A 15488-nucleotide genomic window follows, 5' to 3' on the forward strand; every position below is an offset into this window, starting at 1 on the left:
GGGGAAGGGGCGGGCAGGCATAGGAAAAACAATTTTAAAAAAGTCAATTTTGTTCCAGGTTTCAAACACATTAATGGTGAATATTTTACTTAACAAAAACCAAAGAAAAAAGTATTTTGTATATCAAACTAAATTTTGGCTGCTCCTTTAATTCTCAAAAGACCATCATTTGCCTGCCTTGTTGCCTCCTCTTTTGATCTTATTACCTGACTCACCCTTCCTCTGAATACCTATTATGTAAATCCTAATCAGTTCTTCGAGGTCAGATCACTAGATTTGTGACCTGTCCCCTGGATGGAAGGTCCCTCAAAGACAGGGTCTAGTCTTAAACATGTTTTCCTTTGCACCTGAGTCCGGGTCAAAGTAGGGAGTCAAATGTTTTTTTAATTTTAATGGAAAGTATACCCCTCACTCCCAGACCACTCTCCTACAAGCCTGATCAATGCCTAACTGCTTCCCTGCTGGCCTGATTGCCCCTAACCACCTCCCTACAAGCCTGGTCCCCCAACAACTACTCTCCTCTGCAGGCCTGGTTCCCCCCAACTGCCCTCCCCTGAAGTCTTGGTTGCTCCCTAACTGCCCTCTCCTGCAGGCCTGGTCACCCCCAACTGCCCTCCCTACCAAATCCTGTTACCCCTAACTGCCCTCCCCTGCAGGCATGGTCACCCCCAACTGCCCTCCCCCTATGGACCTGGTCCCCTCCAACTGTCCTCTACTGCCAACCTGGTCACCCCTAAATGCTCTCCCCTGTCAGCGTGGTCACCCCCAACTGCTCTCCCTTGCAGGCCAAACTGCTCTCCCCTGCTGGCCTGATCACCCACAACTGTCTTCCCCAGCTGGCTCTCTTGTGGAGGCCATCTTGCATCCACATAGGGGCAGCCATCTTTGACCACATGGGGGAGACCATGTTATGTGTTGGAGTGACAGTCAATTTGAATATTACTCTTTTATTATGTAGGATTCCTAATTAAGACTTTGAATTACTCAAGGTTATATTTATTGAAGGTTAACTATTTTTTTAATATATTTTATTGATTTTTTACAGAGAGGAAGGGAGAGGGATAGAGAGTTAGAAACATCGATAAAAGAGAAGCATAGATTTAGCTGCCTCCTGCACACCCCCTACTGGGGATATGCCTGCAACCCAGATACATGCCCTTGACCGGAATTGAACCTGGGAACTTTCAGTCCGCAGGCCAATGCTCTATCCACTGAGCCAAACCGGTTTAGGCTGAAGGTTAACTATTTACCAGTATTGTACTACCTTTTCTTTTGAAAGCGCTCTATAGTCCATTACAAAGAAACCTGAGGTATATAATGCAAAATAGGTATAGAATATAAATTTTACTTCTTAATCATTAGTCAAAGGTTTATTTAAAAACTAGAGGCTTGGTGCACAAAATTCATGCACGGGCAGGGTCCCTAGGCTTGACCAGCGATCAGGGCCAATCTGTGGGGTGTCAGGGGTCCCCAGTGGCACCAGCCTTGGCTGGCCTGGGTCCTGAGGGCTGGGGCAGCTCCTGCATTGAGCATCTGCCCCCTGTAGTCAGTGCACGTCATAGCTACCAGTTGTTCTTTTGATTGGTCGATTTGCATATTAGGCTTTTATTATAAAGGATATTGAAGCCCTAGCTGGTTTGGTTCAGTGGATAGAATGTTGACTTGTGGATTTTAAGGGTCCCGGGTTTGATTCCAGTCAAGGGCACATGCCTGGATTGGGGACTCGATCCCCAATGGGGGCAAGGGGTGTGCAGGAGGCATCCAATCAATGATTTTCTCTCTTCATTGATGTTTCTATCTTCCCCTCTCCCTTCTGCTCTGAAATCAATGAAAATATATATTTTAAAAATATTGAAGGCATCACTCCTTTGTTTACAAAAGCTTTACCTCCCTCCCTCACAACCCAAACTGTGATCTTCACCTTTGAGAATGTATTTGATTCTTTCATTTATATATTCTTTTTCACCCTCTTTTAGGGTTCTAAGGAAAACCTCACTGATGTAGAAAACCACTGCTTATTTGAGTCAGATTTAATTGTGGTTGTCTTTCACCATGTTCTGGGCAGCTTGTCCACAAACCACAGATGCCAAACAAGGAAGCAAAACCAACTGAAGGGTTCTCAGTCGCTTTCCAATGTGCTAAAGTTGAAGATTAACAAGAGGTAAAAAACTCACAGGAGTTCATTAATAAGGGATAAACAGTTTGCTAGAGGTAAGATTTCTTGTGTTTATACCTTCTTTGGAGATGCATATCTTTTTGAGTGATCCTACTTGTTGTACCATGTGGTTTGGAGCCTTATTCTCAACCCTCTGCATTTTGGGATAATTTGGAGAGATTTAAAATATCAATGCCTGGGCCTCATATCCAAAGATGCTGATTTAATTGGCCTGGGGGTGGGGAGTCTGGGCATGAGTATTTCTCTGGGTCAGTGGTTGGCAAACTCATTAGTCAACAGAGCCAAATATCAACAGTACAACGATTGAAATTTCTTTTGAGAGACAAATTTTTTAAAACTTTTTCTAATGCCACTTCTTCAAAATAGATTCACCCAGGCCATGGTACTTTGTGGAAGAGCCACATTCAAGGGGCCAAAGAGTCGTATGTGGCTTGCAAGCTGTAGTTTGCTGACCACGGCTCTGGGTGAATCTAATGTGCATGCTAGGAATGTGGCGTATAGATCAGGCTTCATTAGGGTTTGTTATGATATTTGAAGCATTTAGCATACATAGTATAAGGCACAAAAGCAATGTAGAGACTCAAAATGTAACTTGTTTATGGTTTAACAAGAATTGTGAAGATCCAGCCAAAACCGGTTTGGCTCAGTGGATAGAGCGTTGGCCTGCGGACTGAAAGGTCCCGGGTTCGATTCTGGTCAAGGGCATGTACCTTGGTTGCAGGCACATCCCTAATGGGAGGGGTGCAGGAGGCAACTGATCGATGTATCTCTCTCATCAATGTTTCCAACTCTCCATCTCTCTCCCTTCCTCTCTGTAAAAAATCAATAAAATACATTAAAAAAAAAAAAAAAGAATTGTGAAGATCCTCTCAAATTATTTTGAGTTGAAGTTATCATATGGTAAAGAATAGAATGTATGTTACATTGACTTGCTTGTTAGAAAAAATATATAATTTGGATCAACAAAATACTATAGCTACGGTCCAACTGCTTCAGCATTGAAATTTTCATTACTGCATTCGCACTGCTAAATATTCTGTTTCGTCAATATTTTTTATTTTACTACAGTTAGGTTTTTGTTGTTGTTTTATAATAGATCTTTTCTAATTGTTCCATGTATGTTTCAAAATCTAGAACTCAAAGTTAAATATAAAATTCTAATAATGGCTAGGTCATTGCTGAGTTCAGAATCTGAGTGTACGAGGGCCAATACCTCTGTGACAATAGAGTTCAGAGTCAGTGTGAAAGAAAATCCAGTTGTTACTACTCTGCAACAATCACCATGGTTGGTTCTGGAGAACCTGCCTCAAACTCCTCCTGGAAATGCCAAGCTAAGTGTTGGTGCTGAGGATGGATTCCAAGTAATCTGAACAGAGCATGTCCTAACACAGCATTCAGAAAAATGCTGAAATCTAATAGGGAGCAAAGAATCTAAACCTGGGAGTCACTCCAATTCTCTGTACACTTTCCCTATTAATTACGACTAGTCAGAATCCCTGCAGGAAAAAGACTCAAAGGGCTATACTCAAGAGAGTTAAACCAAAGGATTATTTACAGAGGTGAATGCTTCCCCTCTCCAGACACTCCACAATGAAAAGACAATGTAAAAGCGGTGGCCAGGTGGCTCCTGACAACTGGCGCTAATGCCTGTGGGATGGATCCGGATCCTGGGCCAGCAAGGAAGTCCCATGGCCTGCCCAGAGGGACAATCATGTCCCGCCCCCCTCGGGACAGGTGCCAGATTCAACTCACAGCTGGCGAGTGCTGTTGCTGTGAGGCTGTCTTGATTGGGACTGACCGGGCATGAGCCTATGGCAGGTGCGGCATGGCCAGGATGAGCGGGAGCGGCAAGTTGGAGCTGCAGCGTTGGAGTGTGGGTTTCAGCCCAATCCCCACAGGTCACCCAGAGATACCCACCCATGCATGAATTTGTGCACCTGGCCTCTAGTAGATTTAATAAATGATTTTGGCAATGTAGAAAATTCAAAATTAACACCCAGAAATCGGCATTTTTATACACCAATAATGAATTCTAAGAGAAATGAAAAAAAGTTTTAATTTATGATTGCAAAAAAAAAAAAATTAAGATACTTAGGATAATCTTAACCAGGGAGGTGAAAGTCCTGTACTCGAAAAACTACAGAACGTTGAAAAAAGAGACAGAAGAAGATATAAACAAGTGGAAGATATAAACAAGTGGAAGAATATACTGTTCATGAATTGGTAGACTCAACATCATTAAAATGTCCCTACTACCCAAAGCAATATATAGATTCAATGCAATCCCTATTAAAATGCTAACAGCATATTTTACAGATCTAGAACAAACACACCAAAAATTTATATGGAACCAAAAAAGACCCCAAATAGCCACAACAATCTTGAGAAAGAACAACAAAATTGATCACAATATCAGATATCAAGCTATACTACAAAGTCATTGTAATAAAAACAGCCTAGTACTGACACAAGTACAGGCATATAGATCAATGGAAGAGAACAGAAAATTCAGAAATCAACCCACACTATTGCTATGTTAACTAATACTTGATAAACAAGGTAGGAGCATATAACAGAATAAAGACAGTCTCTTCAATAAATGATGTTGGGATAATTGAACAGATACATGTAAAAAAAAAAAAAAATGAAATAGCCCTAGCTGGTTTGGCTCAATGGTTAGAGCATTGACCTGTAAACTGAAGGGTCCCAGGTTTGATTCCAGCCAAGGGCACATACCTGGGTTGCGCACTCAATCCCCAGTAGGGGCATGCAGGAGGCAGCCAATCATTGGTTCTCTCTCATCATTGATGTTTCTATCTCTCTCTCTCTCTCTCCCTTTCTCTCTATTCTCTAAAATCAATTAAAATATATTTTTAAAAATGAAATAGATCATCAACTTACACCATACACAAGAATAAACTCAAAATGGATAAAATATTTAAATGTAAGTCATGAAATCCTAAAAGTCTTTCAAGAAGAATAGGCTGCAAAATATCAGGCATCTCATGTAGCAAAATTTTCACTGATACAATGCCTAGGGCAAGAGAAACACAGGAAAAAAATAAACAATTGGGACTACATAAAAATAAAAGCTTTTTCAGCAAAAGAAACCAACATCAAAATGAAAAGGGGACCCCACTGTATGGGATAACATATTTGCCAATGATATATCTGATAGGGGGTTAATTTCCAAAATATATAAAGTACTTTTACAACTTGACAAAAGGAAGGCAAACAATCCAATCAAAAATGGGCAGAAGACCTCAATAGACACTTCTCCAAAGAGGACATACAAATGGCAGACGTATGAAAAAATGCTTGCCAAAACCGGTTTGGCTCAGTGAATAGAGTGTCAACCTATCCACTGAAGGGTCCCAGGTTCGATTCCTGTCTAAGGCATGTACGTTGTTTGTGGGCACATCCCCAGTAGGGGGCGTGCAGGAGGCAGCTAATTGATGTTTCTAACTTTATTCCTCTCCCTTCCTCTCTGTAAAAAATCAGTAAAATATATTTTTAAAAAAAGAAAAGAAAAAATGCTTAAAGTCACTAATCAGAGAGATGTAAATTAAAACAACAATGAGGCACCACTTCACACCTGCCAGAATGGCTACCATCAATAAATCAACAAACAACAAGTGCTGGTGAGGATGTGGAGAAAAAAGAACCCTAATATACTGCTGGTAGGAATGCAGACTGGTACAGCCATTGTGGAAAACAGTGTGGAGTTTCCTCAAAAAATTAAAATGGAACTGCCATTTGACCCAATGATCCCACTTCTAGGAATATATTTAAGAAACTTGAAATACCAATCAGAAAGAACATATGCACCCCTATGTTCATAAGAGTGTTATTTACAATAGCTAAGATCTGGAAACAGCCTTAGAGCCCATCAGTAGTTGAATAGATTAAAAAAAAAAAAATCTTTGGTACATTTACACAATGGAATACCATGCAACTATAAAAAAGAAGGATCCATTACCCTTTTAGACAGCATGGAGGGACCTAGAGAATATTATGCTAAGTGAAATAAGTCAGTCAGAGAAAGATAAGTATCACATAATCTCACTTACATGTGAAATCTAGTGAACAAAATAAACTGACAAATGAAATAGATCCAGGGACATGGGGGGAGTGGGGTGGGGAAGAGATCAACCAAAGAACTTATGTGTATACTAGAGGCCCGGTGCACAAAATTCATACACTCAGGGGGTGGGGTGTTCCTCAGCCTGGCTTGCGAGAGGGTACAGGCCAGGCTGAGGGACTTCACGAGTGCATGATCTGCGGTGTTGAGGGATGTGGGAGGTTGTCCAGCCAGGGAGGGGCCACCGGAGGGCTCTGGGGAGTGTTTGCCCTGTCTTGCTCAGTCCTGATTGGCTGGACCCCAGCAGCAAGCTAACCTGCCCATGGGAGCATCTGCCCCCTGGTGGTCAGTGCATGTCATAGTGAGTGGTTGAGTGGCCTTAGCATATCATTAGCATATTTCACTTTGATTGGTTGAATGGCCAATCAGATGACCAGACCCTTAGCATATTTTAAAAATATATATTTTATTGATATTTTTTTACAGAGAGGAAGGGAGAGGGATAGAGAGCTAGAAACATTGATGAGAGAGGAACATCGACCAGCTGCCTCCTGCACACCCCTACTGGGGATGTGCCCGCAACCAATGTACATGCCCTTGACCAGAATAGAACCCAGGGCCTCTCAGTCAGCAGGCCGATGCTCTATCCACCGAGCATATTAAGCTTTTATTATAGAGGATTATATAGGATATGCAAAACCCATGGGCACAGACAATAGTGTGATGAAGGCCTGAAGAGGGGACAGAAGTGGTGAGGAGGGGGCATACTGGGGGGAAAAGGAGGACATCTGTAATACTTTCAACAATAAAGATAAATTTTAAAAAATAAAGTAACAGGAAAAGAAAAAAATAAGATTAAGTCTTAGCTCTTAATAAGGCCCAGCTACCTATTTGGCTTCTACTTAACCTCTCTATCCTCATTTCCTACTTCACTACCTTCATGCACACTTTTGTTAAAGCAGTTCTTTCTTTCCCCATATTATATTTTCCATCTTTGTTTTCTCTGCTCAGTCTTTGACATCCTTAATTCAAGATCCTCCAGTTCCAGAGAAGCTTCTCTGCATTGCTAATTAAGGCAAAGTGCTCTTGAAATCTGATTTCTCCTATCCATAACTCCATCTTAGCATTTAGCCTATTATGTAAATGAAATGATCAGTTTGTCTTCTTTACTGGAAAGTGAGTTTCTGAGCCCCAGGAAATATACCTTATTCATATTTCATCTACGGCATTCAGGATAGTGAGTAGAATGAAAGAAGTCATGGCCCTGGCCCTGTAGCTCAGTTGGTTAGAGCATTGCTCCAATATGCCAAGGTTGCAGGTTCAATCCCTAGTCAGGGCACATATAAAAATCAACCAATGAATGTATAAATAAGTGGAACAACAAATTTCTCTCTCTCTCAAATCAATAGATAAAAATAAATAAAAGAATTAATTAAATGCCTGATGAATTGATTACTTGTATAATTATACAAGTAGAGCTATACACAATTATCCCTCTGATAAAGGGTAGGTAAAGATTTGTTTGATAACACATCATGCCCATTCCTTTTTGAAAATAATATCATAAAGTATAAAAATGATACACTTCACAATAACATCTTTTATTTATATATACACACACACACACACACACACACACACACACACACACACACCATATTTTCCGGTGTATAAGACGACTCCCTAATTTTACAGTTAAAACATCGGTTTAGGCCTATATTTGCTGTATAAGACTACCCCCCACTTCAAAGAAAAGACTTACTTTGCTGTCAAGATCTGCAGGTAATTTTTGTGCAATTCTGGTCTTTTGCCCCCGATTTTTGGTTGACTTTTTTTCGTTTCAAAAGTTGTCTTATACGTTGTATACACACACACACACACACACACACACACACACACACCGTATTTTTCGGACCATAAGACGCACTTTTTTTCCCCCAGAAGTGGGGGGGAAAAGTCCCTGCGTCTTATGGTCCAAATATAGCCTACACATATACTTTTTAAAAAAAGTTTTTTTACTTGCCCGGCTCTGTGTGGTCTCTGTGTGCTTGCCCGGCTCTGAAATGGTTCTAAATGCTGCTGTTTACTTTACAGGGTTGATTACATGTGTTTATGACTGTGATGTTGGGTTTTAATGCTCATAAAATATTTTAGGACACTATTTGTTTCAGAATCTTTTTTTCTTCATTTCCCTTCTCTAAAAACTGGTGCGTCTTATGGTCCGGAGTGTCTTATGGTCCGAAAAATACGGGGTGTGTGTGTGTGTGTGTGTGTGTGTGTGTGTGTGTGTATATATATATATATGGTAAGTGTCTGACTTGATCAACCACTTGATCAATCACCATGATGCACACTGACCACCAGGGGGCAGATGCTCCCACCAGTAGGTTAGCTTGCTGCTGGGATCCAGCTAATCTGGACTGGGCAAGACGGGCCAGACACGCCCTGGAGCCCTCCCTTGATCTCTCCCTGACCAGCTGGCCCCCATGGCCTTGATAGGGACTGGGCGAGATGGCCCCAACTGGCCCTGATCACCGGCCAGGCTGAGGGGCCCCACCCATGTACAAATTTGTACACCAGGCCTCTAGTTTTTAATAAAAGGGCTGATAGAAAGGAAATCAAATTACCTATCTTTGGATTCATTTGAAAATAGTAAAATACTGTTAACAGACATTGTCCTTGAGGATCATATTTATTAAGTTTTGCTATTTATAATAACAATAAGTGGGGAGGGCCTGATTCCAAGGGGAAGGCCCTAGAGCTGTACTGTACAGTAAACACGGATGGGGTCAGAGACTGGGGAAGCCCCAACAGAAAGGAATGTCTTTGGCATAGTTCAGCAGGGAGCAATTGGCCTTTTGTATGGAACTGTCCTGCACATTGCAGGATATATACCATCCCTCACCTCTACCCCCCAAAAGCCAGTAAATCACTAAGTCACTGAGACCACTAAAAATGTCCTACACATTCCCAAAGGCCAACTGGGGAACTTGTGTCACCTCAATGCCCAATGATCACATATTTACTAATAAACACACTTCTTAATGAATGTGGTGAAATATAGTTTGGAGAAAATTATTGTTTATCTTCTTCACGGGCTTTTTAGATCTCCTCCTCACCACCAGTTCTCTCCCTTCCCCCACTGAGTCAGTAGAATTCATTGCTCTAGAACACAGCCAAGAACACAGAAAAAGACACCTAAGTTTCTGAGTGGAATTTTAAAATTAAAGCTGAAAGAGTAGACTTTTTATCATAAGGGCAGGTTTCTTGAAAGAAGAAACATATTTGTTTGAGTTATAAATAAGTGAGAGCTTAGAGGACTCAGGGCAGAGCATTGCATACCATGAACCAAAGGGTAGGTATGAAATAATTTACCAGAAGGAAACAAAAGGAAGTGAACCTATGTGACTATGAATTCAAATGCTGGTCAGTGGCAAAGAAGGTACTCTACTCTCTGTCAGTCTCCTCTGTCTGTCGAGCAGACAGTAAATTCCCTGGGAGGAAACAGGAAGGACTTCAGAGAAGAAAGGAGCTGCACCTGGCTTCTAGCAGCCACAATGAGAAAGCCCCTCTCACCACACAGCTGCGGCAGAATGACCGAGTCCTTCCGCCCCACCCTCCAGGATACTGAGCATCCAGCGCTTCTCAGAAACCCGCCCTCCACTCCCAAAGCAGCACAGAAGTGGTTGTGGGGGGGATGACAGACCGGAGAGGCCTTGTGGTCAGGGTGGAGCTAGCAGAGATGGATGCAGACATGGGACAGGGAGGGAAAGGAGCTGAAACCAGACTAGAAGGAATTGCCTATCTCAGCATATGCTGGGCTTTCTGCGTCAGAGAGCAGTACAACATGTAAATCCCCAGAAAGGGGAAAGAAAAGGGAGAAAGGGAAAAACTCTGGATGAACTGAGTTTAAATCTGTAAATTGCAGTTTATGTAGAAGGTCAAAATTTAGACTACTAAGTGGAAAGAGGGCTTAGCAACCAAGTGCAGTAATCCTGTGTAATAAAAGCCCAGCGACCATACCAGCAGAACAACCAGAACGACCGCTTGGCCAGTACTATGAAGTGCACTGACCGCCTCTTGGTTCCTCCCCGCAGCCCACAGGCTCCAATTGCCCAATGGTGAACAGGAAACCAGGGTGGGTGGCGGGGATACTAGTGTCTCCAGACCAAGGCCCCCACTCTGTCGGTGTCCCCACACACACAGGGTGACCAGCAGGCAGAACAGGCCAACCTCTCAGTCCCTCTTTCACTCCGCCCCCACCCTCCCCCGGCGCCCTCCCCCCTCCCCGGCCCACAGGCTATGAGCACCCAATGACAAACTGGGAACCTTGGTGGGTGGCAGTGGGGAGCAGGGCCGAAAGCCAGGGAAGATGGTCCTGATCACAGGTGAGGCCTAGAGACCATGCCCTGAGCCTCTAGTAAGGATATAAAGAGCCCAGAAAATTCACCCTAAATACATTAATGAATATTCATCGCTCCTTTAGTGAGGCCCTTTAACTTTGCGGGAGGAATCTAGGTATCAAATGTCAGCTATTCAGCTTGTTCAGGGTTAATTATTTGTGAGGCTCTGATGGCTATGCATAGACAAACAAGTACTCCTTTTGCCTCTCTGTGATGGTAAATACCACTGAAGTAACCTTCACTAAACAGAGGCTGAAGATCTGTTGTCAACGGATGCGATACTTTAGCTGGAATCTGTCCATTTTTTAATCAATGATACATTTACTCTCTTTTTTTTGTGTAAAGTATTTATAAGAAAACAAGTGCTTGGATCTTAGAATAGTTTACGTGAAATATTCTTCAAACATCACCATTCCTAAATTGAGAAACAAAGTGTGAATTAAGAGAAAGAAATTTCACCTTAGATTTTACTAAGTTTCTAGGAAGAAAAAAATGTTCTCTTTGTTCACAGTTCTGTAGAGATTTTTTTCTTTTTAATTTTGGTGTCATTTACTATTCAGAATTTAAATTCAATAGACATACCTGGTACACAGACTCTGCCTGCCTACCAAATAACCAAAATAGGGCATTCCTATCCTATTCAGATGACCAAAATGGGCATCCCTATCCTATTGCACACCCTCACCCCAAGTAAGCTTCGAATTAGTTGATTTCCTTGTTTTGATACTGGTATGAAGCTCATGTAGTACATTAGTAATTTCTACCTTTCCAGGAAAACAAGAGAATTTTAGTGTGTTCTCAAAATGCCAAGATAGTCTGAAAAACAAACAAGAAAGTGTTAAACTCTCATAAACATGTAATCAGATCTTCCCATCTTTCATGGAGACTGTTGTTTAGTAAATTATGTTTTCGAAAGGGCACAGTGGCGGTGTTCTAATGCACCTCTAGTTTTGCAGAAAAACCCTGTAAAGTTTCATGGTCTCACTATTAAATATGTGGGTTTTAAAAAATATCTATATTTATTGATTTCAGAAAGGTAGGGGGAGATAGAAAGATCAATGGCGAGAGAATCATTGATTGGCTGATTCCTGCACACCCCCTATAGCAGATCAGGCCTGCAACCCAGGCATGTTCCCTTGAGGGGAATCAAACCCAGGACCCATCAGTCCTCAGACTGACACTCTATCCACTGAGCCAAACCAGCTAGGGCAATACCATTATGTGAGTTTTTAATGGCAGCCTCATTGCCTTATGTTGAAACAAAGAGCTAAGTAATGTGCTAAAATCAGTCTATTTCTTTATATATCTAACATCTTTTGTGGTTGAATTTTGTTGCTTAATTATGCGAGCTTAGTTTTCAGGTAATTTCTGATAGCTTCTTGGTTCATTCTGTTGCACAGGAGATTTGCATTCTGCTTTTTCTTTGTTTCTTTGTTTTACTTTTCAGTGAAAAAGAGTCAGTACCTTGAGTGGTATCTATGCTTTAGTTACTATACCTAGGCAGTTAGGCTCAGTGGATAAAGCATCGGCCTGCAGACTGAAGGGTCTCAGGTTCGATTCCTGTCAAGGGCACATGCCTGGGTTGAGGGCTCAGTTCCCAGTGGGGCATGCAGGAGGCAGCCGATCAATGATTCTCTCTTATCAATGATGCCTCTCTCTCTCTCTCTCTCTTCCTTTCTAAAATCTATAAAAATATATTTTTTTAAAAAAGAATAAAGAGAGAAGGCTCAAACTTCTTAATCATAGATAAAGACTGCTGAGGCCTGACTAGGACAGAAAGATGTTTGTGAATGCAGAATTTCTTTTCTTTTTAGATCACTTCATCCTGTAAGAAACAAAAACGCATAAAACATAAAATTTAAACTCAATATTTAAAAACTAAGAAAAAACATGAGCTACAAACTGGATGTTAGACACTGAGCATGCCAAGTAACTTATTTCTTGCTCTAGTAACTACTTTTTTAGACAGGTTAAAAACTGATAAGAAGCTCTTGGGAAACTGTTGTCAGCCATTGCAAAAAATAGCTTAATCCACCCTAACCTGGCAATGAGTTAAAAGGCTTAAATTCCTACAAGCATTAGGGTTTTTTTCTTTTCTACTTGCTGCATATGAACCATTTTTATTATCAATAGAACACAGGAAGATTTAAGATATATTTCTATTCATGTAATATACTCTGAGTCATTTGTAGCCTGCAAAAAAGATGGTTGCTTAAGCTGACACTGCAGAGTTGCAGGAAGTGTTGATTAGAATTTGCACATATGCTCAGAGTGTGTGAATTCCAAGCAGGTTTACTTATGGGGAAATAACAGTTCATCCACTGTTGTTCAGTTCTAAATAATGGCCTCCTGTGTCTATTTCCTCTGTGAGGACTGCTGTTAATATTTTGGTATATATCCTTCCTATCTTTTCCTCTTTTCACATACATTTTTTTTTAATTTGTAAAGTTGATCTCACAGTGTACTTGCTATTTCTTAATCTTTTTTTCATTAACAATACACTATTAATTTAAAAAACATGTTCAACCATGTCAGATAATCCATCATGTAACCATAGCATAATTTATTAAACTAGTTTCCTATTGTTAGACACTTAGGCTATTTCCAGTTTTCACCTATGGTAAATACTATTATGGCAAGCCTTCTTGAACTTAAATCTTTGGGCACATCCTAATTATTTCCTATAAGTAAATTTCTATAAGTAATATTACTAGGTCAAAAGGAAAATATTTTTAAATTATTACATTGCCACCCTAAAATAATCATGGCTAGCAGTCTAAGGCATATTTTTAGTCTTATAAAATTAATATGTATATACATGATTAATTTATATATTAAAGTTATTGTGTTATGTATAGGGATGTATTGTGTTTTGTGTATGGATGTATTGAAGGATTAAAGTTATTGTGTTATGTATAGGGATGTATTGTGTTATGTATAGGGTTATATTGAAGGATTTTAGGCAGAGGAATAATGTGATCATTTTGGAAAGATCACTCTGGCTGCCCTGTTGAAAGTAAGACTATTGAGGAGAAAGGGTAGAAGTAGGGAGTCTATTTAGGAATCCACTGCAATAATCTAGGAGAGAGATCGGAGTGGCTTACAGCAGGGGGCAGCAGTGAAGGCAGTGAGTGATGGTCAGATGCTGGATATACTTTTGCACAAAGATAGTCTGAATGTGCGGTATGAGAGAAATAAAGCAGATTAACTCCAAATTTTGGAGACCTGAGTAGTTGGAAGGATAGCATTGACATCAAACGACAGGGGAAAATCTGTAGGTGGAGCAGTTTTGGCGATACAGAAGAACAGGAGTTTAATTTGGCGAGGTGAGTTTGAGATGTCTATTAGCTATTCCACTGGAGATGTCTAGTAGGCTGTTGAATGTGAGTCTGGAGTTTTGGAGAGAGCAGGCATTGGGAATATAAATTGGAGAATCATTGCATATAGATAATATTTTAAGCCAGGAGACTGGGTAAGACACCAAAGGAATGAGTACAAAGACAAGAGAGGGAGGGGTCATTCTGACATGGTGAGCACATACTATGCATCTGGTGCTGTTCTATGTGCTTTGCATAGATTATAGGTTGACTCATTTAATCTCCAAACCAGCTCCATGAAGAAATACTATTATTATCCCCATTTTACAGAGGAGGAATGTGAGACACAGATAAAGTCAGTAAATCAATAACTATTTTTATGATAAGAACCAATGAAATAAGTTTTAACTCCCTTTTTGAATAATGCAAACTTATTTTAAAATATATCATGTAAACTTTTTCTTCACAGGTTTTATCCGTTATGTCTAAAAATCTTATTAGTTATACATTCCAGTTATGCTTTAAAGAATCAGCATGAGTCATCTGTTCAAAGGTGCTTTTGTTTCCAGCTGACAGCACATTCTAGGAAAGCATATTGAGGAGAGACAACAAAAAAAAAAAAAAAAAAAAAAAAAAAAAAGATATAAAAGAAAAGCTTATGTTCAAATAGGAAAAAGGGAGAGCCATTTTTAGTGTTCTCATTTTTTTTTCAATCCTCACCCAAGGATATTTTTTCCATTGATTTTTAGAGAGAGAGTGGAAAGGAGGGAGAAAGATGGGGAGAGCGTGAGAGAGATTCTTTGGTTGCTTCCTGCACACGTCCCAACCAGGCAAGAGGTATATGCCCTTCACCAGAAATCAAGACCCTTTGGTCCTAGGGCTGATGCTCCTGGCCAGGGCAATGTTCACTATTTTTTTTTAAGGGATGGTCTTTATTTGCTTTCACATGTCTCTTCCTCAAGAGCCATGCATTCTGGATGAGAAGAGATGGGCAAGGGTGGAATTGGGCACAGATTCCTGGGATGAAATGTTGGCTAGTGACCTTTGGCAGGAGCTTGGGAGGTGATGAAGGGATGGGTTCCAGTCATGGAGAACATTTCCCAGCTAAAACTGTTATTCTCAGGTTTAAGGGGAGACAGGGTATTTTCAGTGTGATATGGGTGGGAAGTAGGACACATCTTTTTTTGTTTGTTTGTTTTTAAGTTTCCTGCATGTATTTTTTTGAGGGAAAGAACCGTGCATCTCTAATTTAAGGGTGAAAAAGATAAGTTAATTCTAGTAAAAGGAAATTGTCATCATTCCTCCCACAGTACCCTAAAATGTATTCAAAATATATCAATGGGATATCTATTCTAAGACTAGACCTTGCCCTTAACAAAAATGTGCCTAAGACAGGGAAAAATAAAAAAGCACTATGGTGTGGGTTAATCATTACAAAAGGCTTCTAAGAAAAAATGTCTTAAGTTGTATCCTCAGTACCCTGGATATTTTTACATCTTGGGACAAGGATC

The sequence above is a fragment of the Pipistrellus kuhlii genome, unplaced genomic scaffold, assembly GCF_014108245.1.
Source record: "Pipistrellus kuhlii isolate mPipKuh1 unplaced genomic scaffold, mPipKuh1.p scaffold_m20_p_8, whole genome shotgun sequence".
NCBI lineage: Eukaryota > Metazoa > Chordata > Mammalia > Chiroptera > Vespertilionidae > Pipistrellus > Pipistrellus kuhlii.